Genomic DNA, 12,390 nt, shown 5'->3' on the forward strand with positions numbered 1-12,390 from the left:
ACTATAGTGATTGTTTTGGCCAGAATTGTGGAAACAACCACTGTGAATACAATTCCAAATGTGATTTGCCATAAAATATAAGTTGCTTTGTTAGGATGTCCAATGAAGAAAAAGGAGCACAGAAAAGAGAACATAAGTGACACGAGTAATAGGTAGCTGAGGATTCTCTTATTGGCCTTCACAATAGGAGTGTCATGGTGCTTCACAAAGACACAGAGTACCACAGCTGTGAATGCAGAGAAACAGAAGGCTATTAAGGCAAGAGCCATACCGAAGTGGTCTTCATAGCTTGGAAATATCACACCTTTGTGAATGCATTTGTTGTGTTCTGTGTTGGCATACTGGTATTTTGTCCTATCACAATGTCCCACTGTCCCATCACAATGCCCCATTGTCCCATCACAATGCCCCATTGTCCCATCACAGTGCCCCATTGATCCATCACAGTGACCCACTGTCCCATCACAATGCCCCATTATCCCATCACAGTGCCCCATTGTCCCATCACAATGCCCCATTGTCCCATCACAATGAAACATTGTCACATCACAATGCTCCACTGTCCCATCACAATTCCCCACTGTCCTATCACAATGACACATTGTCACATTACAGTTCCCCATTGTCCCATCACAGTGACACACTGTCACATCACAATGCCCCATTGTCCCATCACAATGCCCCTCTCTCCCATCACAATGCCCCATTGTCCCATCACAATGCCCCATTGTCCCATCACAGTGCCCCACTCTCCCATCACAATGCCCCATTGTCCCATCACAATGTCCCACTCTCTGATCATAGTGCCCCACTATCCCATCACAGTGCTCCACTGTCCCTTCACAATGCCCCACTGTCCCATCACAATGACACCTTGTCACATCACAATGCCCCATTGTCCCATCACAATGCCCTACTCTCCCATCACAATACCCCTCTGACACATCACAGTGCCACACTGTCCAAACACATTGCCCCACTGTCCCATCACAATGCTTTTATTAATCAGGGTTCTTCTGAGTCACAGAACACATGGGTGGTCTCTGTATATTTAGGGAATTTCTCGGGGACTCACAGTCTGCAGTCCAACTCCCCAACCATGGTCAGCAGTAGCTCTAGGATCGAGCAGTCACTCAGTCCCATGAGGTAAGCAGGCAGAAAGAGTGTCTGCCTCCTTCCAATGTCTTTATGTAGGTCTCCAGCAGAGGGTGTGGCCCAGATTTAAGGCTGTCAGTCTCCTGCAGGGGTCGTGGCCCAGATTAAAGGCTGTCAGTCTCCAGCAGGGGTCGTGGCCCAGATTAAAGGCTTCTCAGTCTCCAGCAGGGGGTGTGGCCCAGATTAAAGCAAAGTGCTCCCGTGACTTTAATCCCAGATGATCTTGAACTTGGAGATCTCCTTGTCTTAATCTTCTGGAATTCACAGACTCCATGCTTCAAAATCTCCTCACCAAGATCCAGGTCAGAAACTTGTATCTCTGAGCCTCCAGATTAGGATCACAGGTGAGCTAATTCTGGATTAATTTTGAGATTGCAATTAGGATTCTTAACATTCAGGGCAAAAATTGTCTTTTCCACGAGAATATGAAATTTATTAATATATGGCCATGTAGGGCTTTACAACTATATCCTTCCCATGCAAGGAAGGACTCTAGAGACCAGGCTAGACATCACTGCCCATGCTCAGGCTTCGTGGTCATTATCTCTCTCCAGGAAACACTTATCTACTGGAAAACACGGCATGTGATCTGCATGGAGTAATGGGGTGTTGTTAGACCACACTTGGAGGCAGTCGTATGTGATATATTCACATGTCATTAGTCGTATGTCATTAATTCAGTTATAGAATATTTTGGAAATGTCTGAGAGACAGATGAGAGCTGTTTAGGAAATGGGGAATTTGGACATCTGTTGACAAATTTGGATACACAACTGTTGGGGAGTGTCTGCTGTGATGGGTTTCTCACAGCCTGACTGACAGAGCATGGAATACAGAGAATACACTATACCCTTTGTTTTCATCTCTCGGTCAGAATGTCAGCTTTCTTGGCAACTTGGAATCCTGGCTGGGTAAGAAATCCTGCCTCTGCCTCCCAAGTGCTGGGATTACAGGCTTGTGTCACCACCACCCACCTTACAGCTTTCTTAATAAAACTGCTAAAAGCTGGAAATTTGTATTCTTATTGAATAGCCCAAGGGAAAATATGGAGGTAGAGTGGACCCAGATGAGGATATTCTACTCTTTCCTACCTTCGGTTACAGGAAGTTTGTTCTTAAAAAGTCCTTAGGAGATTTTGACATCCTGGTTTTCATGTGTGCTGGGACACAAAATAACCAGCACACAGGGAATAACCCTTAGCAGTTTGGGAAACCTCTCTGCTTAATCAACATGGTTGAGGAGTGATCAACCCAGATGCTTCCTTTACAAATTACTCTAGGGCCACCTGCAACTTCCATTTTACCCCTTCTTCCTTCTGTGTAGACTAGACTAGCCCTGAACTCAGATTTACTTTACCTTGTCTCTCTAGTATGGGGATTAGAGGCCTGTGCCACGACTTCTGCACAGAAGATTCTCTCTATTTTCAGCAATTTCCTTTGGAAATTTCTGCTTCACAGGGGAAATCATCTGCCGAAACCGGACAGGCTACATCTGGAAGCTCAGGACAGTGCTGGCCCTGACACAGAAAACCCAGCTCCCTGGCCTCGAGAGTGTGTCTTTTAAGTGCTTCCAGTCTTGGAAGAGCTTCACCTCTTACAAGCCTTATTTGTATTGTTGGTCTCCCTAGCAGTTGAATCCCTCAGTAGGCTAAGCCATGTACCAGGCTAAAGAATGATTTCTTACATTTGACTCTCTGAACTTCATTTCTCAGGAAGTGTATGTAGCAAACAATAGACACTACACAGAAATACTGACCAGCAGGTTTTCCTTTGAATATTCAATATTTTTTGTAATTCACATCACCTAGAACTTTCAAAAGAGGTGGGAAGACTCAGGTAATACATCTTGCATTCACTGAGAGAATGACTCATCCCTGGGCACAAGGCTGTTCTGTCAGTATTTAGGAGTGCAGCCTGGGTTCAAATCAAGTCCTATTGTAGCCTGCTGGGTATAATCTGATTTGGTTTTCTAAACGATAACACCAAGAAATCACGGACACAGTTGGAAATGATTTCAGCTCGCACAAGGCAACACCCATGGAAAACTTGGCTGTGTGGGAAATTCACAGTTAGGAGAGCACTGAGAATGCAAACATGGGCACTGAACATTGCATTCCTCTCTGGTGGAAGAGCAGCCCATGGTGACCTTTGCTGGGAAGAAGTGTCAGTGCATGGAGCTCAGAGGCAGAGCTGTGGAACTAGGAAGCTTTGGAGCTTCTGGATCCTTCCTTGGTCCCAGGTCTAGCTGTTGTCTCTACAAGTAGGGTTATGCAGATAGAACTAACTATGAACCTGCCTTTCCAGGATTGCAACACTCACATAAAACTCGGGGTGTATGAGTGTGTCCACATGGTTGTCCTGTGTTTTCCCTGTCAAGTGTACTCTTGGGCCATGGCCCCAAGGCAACAAGGAAACTACAGCTACATGAAAAGACCAGCTAAGGCAGAACACCAGTTGAGCACTTGTCTGTGCCATCTGGAAAATCTTAGGCAAACAGAAAGGAAAGCAGCTGCAGGGAGATCTGTGTTTGCAATGAATATTTTGCATTGTATGAGAGGGGGACAATGTCGGAAGTATTGACACACTTGTAGGGCCGAATGGGTCATTTAACTATGGTAGACCGAATAAAGTCTGCTTTTTGAAATGTCAGGAGGCTGAGCTGTCCTGCTCATATCACCTGCAATAAATCTCCATCCTCGAACCTGGGCACCATGCGTTTTGGTCAGCCTTTAGGAGCACAAGTTCCAGAACCAGAGCTCTCTGCAGAATTCCACCTCTGCCTGCCTTTCACAATCCAATCCTGTCAGCACAGCGAATGTTCAGAGGAACAATAACACATATGAGGTTTCAAATCACCTTCAAAAAATAACTCAGGGCTGCTGACAGCCTAGCATAACTTGGCTTGGGGGACAAGTCATAGCTCCTAGAGAAGGGAATCCAAGGTGTGAGCACTGAGATAATCACCACCTGGAGCGCCAGTGCCTCAGCACCCTCTGTGGTGAAGAAGTTGCTGGGCTGCAGCTCTGTAGGAGAACTGAGGATTTGCAAAAGGAGACTTGAAAAAAAAATGAAAGAATTCTTAATTATCTGGAATTTTAGAGGAATAATCCCAAGCAAGAGATTACAGCAGTGATGCATTTGAAATTAATTATTGACTTACTAAACAAATAAAGATAGAATGGATTAGGCAGTATTCATTCTGTTTCTATCATGGTTTCTTAGCTGGTCCCCACAATACATTTCTTTGTATGGAAACAAACAGAGTATCAATTTCATCCACATGAAAAGGAATTTTCATTTTGAGAAGTGATAACACCATTCCATTCCACGATGTTGGCAAAAGATGATGTAATAAGGACCAACATTGACCCCTCTCTGGTTAATGATTGTGAGTCCATTTATATTACCAAAGAATGTCTTAAATATCCCAACATTGCTGCATTATAAGACAAAGACTTTGAAGCCAACTATAAGAAGTTCCTGGAGGTCCTTAAAGAGGAAATGGCTAAGTCACTTACAGAATTCCAGGAAAACACAAACAATTGGAGGGAATCAATAAATACCTCAAAGTCACCCAGGAAAACAGAAACAAAAAAGTGGATAAAACCAATAAATTCTATAAATAAAGAAATCATAAACAAAGTGTTGAAGGAAACAAACTACTAGAGACCAAGAAATACAAAAAAAAATGAAGCAAACACAAATTGAGGGAATACAGGAAATAAAAATTTAGGAGTGTGTGCATTGGAACTAAAGGTAAGGTTCAGTGAGAGAATACAGAGATGGAAGACAAATCTCAAGCATTGAAAATAAAATAGAAGGGATGGACGCATCAGGAAATAAATGTTGTATCTAATGCTTCCTGACATAATATCCACAAGATCCAGGACATTGTGTAAGATCAAAGCATTAGAAGACTAGCAATAGAGGAAGAACACTCGATCAAAATCTCAGAAAGTATTGACAAGAAAATCATACAAGAAAAATTTCCTAACCTAAAGAGTGAGGTACCTAACAAAGTACAAGAATCATCAAAACACCGCACAGAATGGACGATAAAATGAAGTCTCTTCCCTGAATAATAATCAAAACATACAATACAAAGAACAAATACTAAATGATGCAATGGTATAAAAGCCAAAAAACATATAAAGGAAGATCTGTTGAAATCACAGATGACTTCTCATTGGAGTATGTTAATGCAAAAAAGGGCTTGCACACACGTGTTGCAGAATGTACACACGCCCAGATTATTATATGTAGAAAATATTTAATTACCACAAATGAAAAATAAGATAGTCTATGATAAAGTTAAATTTGAATAATATCTGTCTACAAATACAGACCTTCACAAAGTAATCGAAGAAGAATCTAACCCAAAGAAGTTAATTATACACAGGTAGTCAAAAGTCTCGTGTTATCTACAAAAGAATGGAAAGCACACACACACACACACACACACACACACACCAATACCAAAACACCCTGCAGTATCAAGAAGAAGAAGAAGAAGAAGAAGAAGAAGAAGAAGAAGAAGAAGAAGAAGAAGAAGAGGAGGAGGAGGAGGAGGAGGAGGAGGAGGAGGAGGAGGAGGAGGAGGAGGAGGAGGAGGAGGAGGAGGAGGAGGAGGAGGAGAAGGAAGAGGAAGAGGAAGAAGAAGAAGCAGAAGAAGAAGAAGAAGAAGAAGAAGAAGAAGAAGAAGAAGAAGAAGAAGAAGAACAACAACAACAACAACAACAACAACAACAACAACAACTTCCAGGAGTTAAGTATCCCTGTTCATGAACCATTCCAATATCCATAATCTCAGTGTACCAATGAAAAGATACAGGCTAACAGAATGGATATTAACACAAACCTATCCTTCTATTGCATACACGAATTAAAGCTCAACAGCAACAATAGACATTGCTTCAAGATAAAGGTGAGTAAATATATATTCTAATCAAATGGACAACGAACCAAGCTGGTGTAGCCATTTTAAAAATTAGCAAAATAGATTTTGATCAAAGTATAATCAAAATAATTCAAGTAGACTACATATTCCTCAAAGGAATAAATATTACTATAGATGGCATCATAATTTTTTTTTAATATTTGCCTTAAATATATGGTCACCAACCTATGTAAAAGAAACATTTTAAGGCCAAAATGATGTATTAAACTTCATACACTTAGAATTATTGATTTCAATACCCCTCTCTTACCAAGGGACACATTCTCCAGACCAAAACTAAACAGAGAAATATTCCAGCTAACTGAGAGCAAGGACATGAATCCAGCTGATATTTTGAAAACATTGTACTGAAATATAAGATAATATACCTTCTGTTCAACACCTCACAAAACTTACTCATAAACTGACCACATAATCAGACACATTGAAAGTCTTTACACGTACAAGGAAATTGAAACAACACCATGTGTCCCATCAAACCACCAAGAATTACAGCTGCATATCAACAAAACAAGAGAGAACACAAGGTTTACAAACTCATGGGAACTGCACACCACACAACTGAATGAAAAATAGGTTAAAGCAGAAATAGAGGAAGAAATAAGAGATTTTCAGGAATTCAATGAATATGAATATGCAACATGCACAATCCTATTTAAAAAAAAGAAAAATAAAAGTGGTGCTTAGAAGAAAGTTCATTGCACAAATGCCTACATTAAAAAATAGGAGAACTCACACATATTGGCAATTTAAGATCATAAATTTAAGTCTAGAACAGAAAGAAGTGAATGAGCTATTATAAAATGGAGTAGACATCAAGAAATTATCCAACTGGGGGAGGCTGAAATCAATAAAATAGAAAGAGAGGAAAACAAGGAAACAATGAAACATGGAGTTGATCCTTTGAACATTTCATTAGAAAAGACAGGCAATCCCTTATTGACAGATAGAGAATATCAAAATTACTGAAATCTAAAATAAAAATGGTGAAAAAATAAAAGACAATAAAGAAATTGTGAGAATGATAAAAACCTACACTTGAAAAAAAACCTGTCTTCCACTGAGTTGGATATTCTTAAAGAAATGAGAAATTTCCTGGATAGCATCAACTCACCATAATTAAATCAAACTATGACAAACAATTTTTAAAAAGATATATTTTTTATTTATCTATTTATCTATCTATCTATCTATCTATCTATCTATCTATCTATCTATCTATTTATTTAATATATATAAGTACACTATCACAGACTTCAGACACACCAGAAGAGGGCATTAAATCCAATTATGGATGGTTGCTAGTGATCGTGTGTTATCTGGGCATATAACACAATACCTTTGGAAGAGCAGTCAGTGCTCTTATCCACTGAACTGTCTCTCCAGCCCTAGGATAAACAACTTAGACGTAATCATCTAGAAAAAGAGAAGGCACTACAAATCTGCCACCAAAAGGAACCCCGGACCGTGAGTTTCAGGGTAGAATTCTACCAGACTTCCAAAGAAGAGTTAATGACAATACTCCTTAAAGTATTTAACAATATAAACACAGAACAAACATTAACTGGTTTATTTTGTGAACCCATGGTTGCTCAAGTAGCCAGTCAAAAAAGACTAAGCAACAAAAGAGCATTACAGAGCAATTTTCTTTAAATCCACAAATGCAAAAATACTTAATAAAACAAAACAAATAAAAAAAGCAATCTTTACACATTACCTAGGTCAAATATTGGCAATTTCTGGAACACATGTTCTTTGCCCCTAAGAAAACACTACCCAGAAGATTTAACCTCAGAAATGCTGATTTCTTCATCATCACCGCTAATTACTTAGCTGTAGCTAGCTTGCATCTGTTGTTCCATTAGTTCCTTCTATTCTTACAACTAAGACAAAGCCACATGGACAAAGCTTCTGAGTTCTGCTACTTCCTGAGGCTGGAATATGGATGGCCCCTTCTATTACATTATCATCAGCTTTTTCCCCCAAAACTTCACTGCCTAAGCTTGGGTGTCTTGAAATTTGCTCAGAAATCTAACTTGACCTCAGAGATCTGTATGGCTCTGTCTCATGAATGCTGGAATAAAAAGCATGTAACAAAATGCCTGAACCTAAGCTTTTCCTTTTAGAACTTAAATTGAAAACACAGAATAGCAATCAAACCCATCCCTTTTCACTTTGACGCAAATTTGTATCAACATATGTCAACATGAAAACGATAACCAGGTAATAATAATTCCTAACATGAAACATTTCTCTTTCATACAACTGCAAATCTGTAAGATTAGATGGATGGAATCAGGCCCTAATATAACCATTCCTTTAGTATCTTTGAATATCCTTCATTACAAGATTTACCTTCATTCAACTTCCTGGTAATGCTTTGCTTTTTGAAGCTTAAATTTTGTATTACTCCTTTGGGAGATTGCTATGCTTGATCAAAACAGTCAGGCCAAATTCTATGTGGGGATTTTTGAGATTTCCTTTGTCAATGCAATCAATGTAAACCTGTTTACCATAACCTCAAGAAGACTATTCAGACAAGGGAAATAGGCAGCAACATTCTTTACCAAAACATCCTAAGAAACAGATAAAGGTAATCATGAGGAAATACTGGACCTAAAGAAGACCAAAGCCAGCAGAACAATCTCCAAATTCTGCATCTCCATGTCTGATGTCAAAGTGTTCTTCAGGTCTCCAACTCCTTTCTGCTTTGTTCACTGAAGCACAATTTGTTCTCTTTGACTAGTTTTATTCAATTCCTGAGCAGGTATCGTATAGTTCTAACATCTCAAAAACTTGGGATCTCTAAGGTAACTTCAATTTCACAGGTTCTTGTTTCAATGTCCTGGATCCACACATGATCTTCGCTGTTCCTCCAAAGAGATTGGGTCACTTTTCCAGCTCTGCCCTCTGTATCACTTTAAGCTCTGGTTGACTCCATTCTACTGCTCCTGTTGTTCTTGCTGTTCATCCCATGGTACTTCCATCCTCAAGATGCTGGGTTCTTTTGCTAGAACTAGTCTTGACCCATAGCCTCCCTTATGCTTGCTCAATGGTGCCAAGCCTCAGCTGTTCTGCATGACAACTTCATGAATTCGAAGTCAGTACCACCTGGGATATTCTTACATATAACCAAGCTGAGCTGCACCATGAGGTCAAACCTTGGTGAGCTCTAGAACACACCCTTTCTGTCACTCAGAAAATACCAGTCAGTTTTCACCACAGTGATGCTGATTTCTTCTTCATCACCTCTAATTAGTAGCTAGCCAGCATCAATTGTCTCTGTATTATTACCATTTAAGATAGAGCTGCTGAGTTCTGCTGCTTACTGGGGCTGGAACACGGCTCCTTCTATTCCATTATCAGCAGCTTTCAATATTTCAAATATATCACTGCCTAATCTTGGCTTTCCTGGAACTTGCTTAGAGATCTACCTTGATCTCAAAGATGTGCATGACTCTGTCTCGTAAGGGTGGGTTAAAAAACATGTAACACAATGACATGAACTAAGCCTTTCTGTTTATATTTTAAATTCAGAACCCAGAATCCAAATATATCCCTTAGCAATTTGACACATACTTGTATCTTCATATGTCTATATAAAAACAATAACCAGGTAATAAAAATTCCTAACATGATACAGTTCTCTTTCATACAACTGCAAATCTATGTTTACCTGAATGTAATCTTGTCCTAATGTAACCATTCCTTTAATGCCATTGAATAACCTTGATCACAAGATTAAACATCATTTAACTTCCTGATGATGCCTTGTATTTTGAACCTTTCTTTTTTTATTTTTCCTTTCTTAGTTTCTATGCTTGTTAAAAACTTTCAGGCCAAAATCTATGCAGTGATTTTCGTGATGTACTTTGTCAATACAAGTAGTGTAAACAGTTTTACCTTAACCTCAAGGAAACTCTTTAGACAAGGGCAGAAAACTTCTTTGCAAAAGCATAAAAAAAAAAAACAAAAAAAAAAAACAAAAAAAAACAAACAAAAAAAAAAAAACTCCAGAATGTAAATAATCCCAAGCACACATATCTATCATATCCTACTATGATACCCCCCTAACTCCCACTTAATTCATGATCATATTCATTATGTTTCTCTCCAGGACACAGAATTTGGAGCCTTATCCCTGGTGAAAACACTTTACCACATTGATGACATTAATAAGTTTTCTGTCCGGTGTGTGTTCTTTTATGATACTGGAGATGACTGGGTCTTGCAAAGGCTTTACCACATTGTTTACCTTCATAATGTTTCTCTCCAGTATGTGTTCTTTTATGATATTGGAGATGACTATGCTGTGCAAAGGCTTTACCACATTGAGTGCACTCATAAGGTTTCTCTCCGGTATGTGTTCTTTTATGATATTGGAGATTACTGTGCTGTGCAAAGGCTTTACCACATTGATTACATTCATAAGGTTTCTCTCCAGTATGTGTTCTTTTATGTCTTTGGAGATTACTGTGATAGGCAAAGGCTTTACCACATTGATTACATTCATGAGGTTTCTCTCCAGTATGTGTTCTTTTATGTCTTTGGAGATGACTGGGTCCTGCAAAGGCTTTACCACATTGATTACATTCATATGGTTTCTCTCCAGTATGTGTTCTTTTATGATATCGGAGATCATTGTGATAGGCAAAGGCTTTACCACATTGTTTACATTCATAACGTTTCTCTCCAGTATGTGTTCTTTTATGTCTTTGTAGATCACTGTGACATGCAAAGGCTTTACCACATTGAGTGCACTCATAAGGTTTCTCTCCAGTATGTGTTCTTTTATGATATTGGAGATGACTGCGCTGTGCAAAGGCTTTACCACATTGATTACATTCATAAGGTTTCTCTCCAGTATGTGTTCTTTTATGTCTTTGGAGATCACTGTGACATGCAAAGGCTTTACCACATTGATTACATTCATGAGGTTTCCCTCCAGTATGTGTTCTTTTATGATATTGGAGATGACTGTGCTGTGCAAAGGCTTTACCACATTGATTACATTCATAAGGTTTCTCTCCAGTATGTGTTCTTTTATGAATTTGGAGATGACTGTGACATGCAAAGGCTTTACCACATTGATCACATTCATAAGGTTTCTCTCCAGTATGTGTTCTTTTATGAATTTGGAGATAACTGTGCTGTGCAAAGGCTTTACCACATTGATCGCATTCATAAGGTTTCTCTCTTGTATTTGTCATTTTCTGTGTTTGGAGATGACTGGGTCTTGTAAAGGCTTTACCACATTGATTACATTCATGAGCTTTCTCTCCAGTAGGTGTTGTTTTATGATATTGTAGATTTCTGCATCTTGTAAAGGCTTTACCACATATATTACACTCATAGAGTTTCACTCCAGTATATCTTCTTACATGCCTGCAATGATAATTAGCACATGTGAAATCTTTACCACATTCATTAATTAATCATATAATTAATATGAATTATGTTTACAATTTGTCTAATGATAAAGAAGCATCAGATCTTAAGGTTTTAGCACCTTATATGTTCATGTTGTTCTCCCTCATCATGAGTTGTTCAAGACAACTGTGATGGTTATTACATGGCTCATATTTATAATACCCTCTTTTTATATGATGTATTTTAGCTATCTGAATAAAGTTAGAAAAACTCTGATCTTTATAACACTGATTGCATTCATATTTTTCCTCTAGTGTGAATTACAACACATGTGACTGGGAACCAGGACACACAGAAGAATTTCCAAATTCCTAGTACCCATAAAGTTCTTTTTACACTATGAGTTTTGGGATATTCCCTGTAAAGCTAAAAACCCAACTAATTACAAATGTCTTTCATATTCCTAATTTCTTTCAAAGGCAGAATACTACATATCTTCTTGTTTTAGAACAAAAATTTTATGCTTCTTCTTTGCATATCCCAATGCTCACATGATTATTAACTATTGTGACACATGATATACCTAATAAAAAGAATGATAAATGAAAGGTTTATGCATTACATTCATACTGTTTGAAATTTTGTTTCTCATAACATGTGCAATATGGACTAATGTTTCTCCACAACAATATTCTTGATTCTCATAAAATGCCCTCTCACCAAACTGAACCATATTACTACAAGAATATTAGTATCACCAAATTTTCTATGGACTATTTGCTTATTAGAATGTTTTGGGTATAAATTTATCACTATTCAATGTACAATTTCTAAATACTATGAGACTATACAGATTGGCAGATCCACAGCACAAGTCTAATGGAGCAACTTATCAAATGGATACACAAA

At 38.5% G+C, this 12,390-nt stretch overlaps 1 pseudogene; it reads right to left on the minus strand.

Annotated features, from left to right (window-relative positions):
- The window catches only part of LOC127672324 (zinc finger protein 431-like), a 37,431-nt pseudogene extending 26,131 nt beyond the window's left edge, over positions 1-11,300 (minus strand).
- Between the last annotated feature and the right edge of the window lie 1,090 nt (positions 11,301-12,390).

This window comes from Apodemus sylvaticus, chromosome 22, assembly GCF_947179515.1.
Source record: "Apodemus sylvaticus chromosome 22, mApoSyl1.1, whole genome shotgun sequence".
Lineage (NCBI taxonomy): Eukaryota > Metazoa > Chordata > Mammalia > Rodentia > Muridae > Apodemus > Apodemus sylvaticus.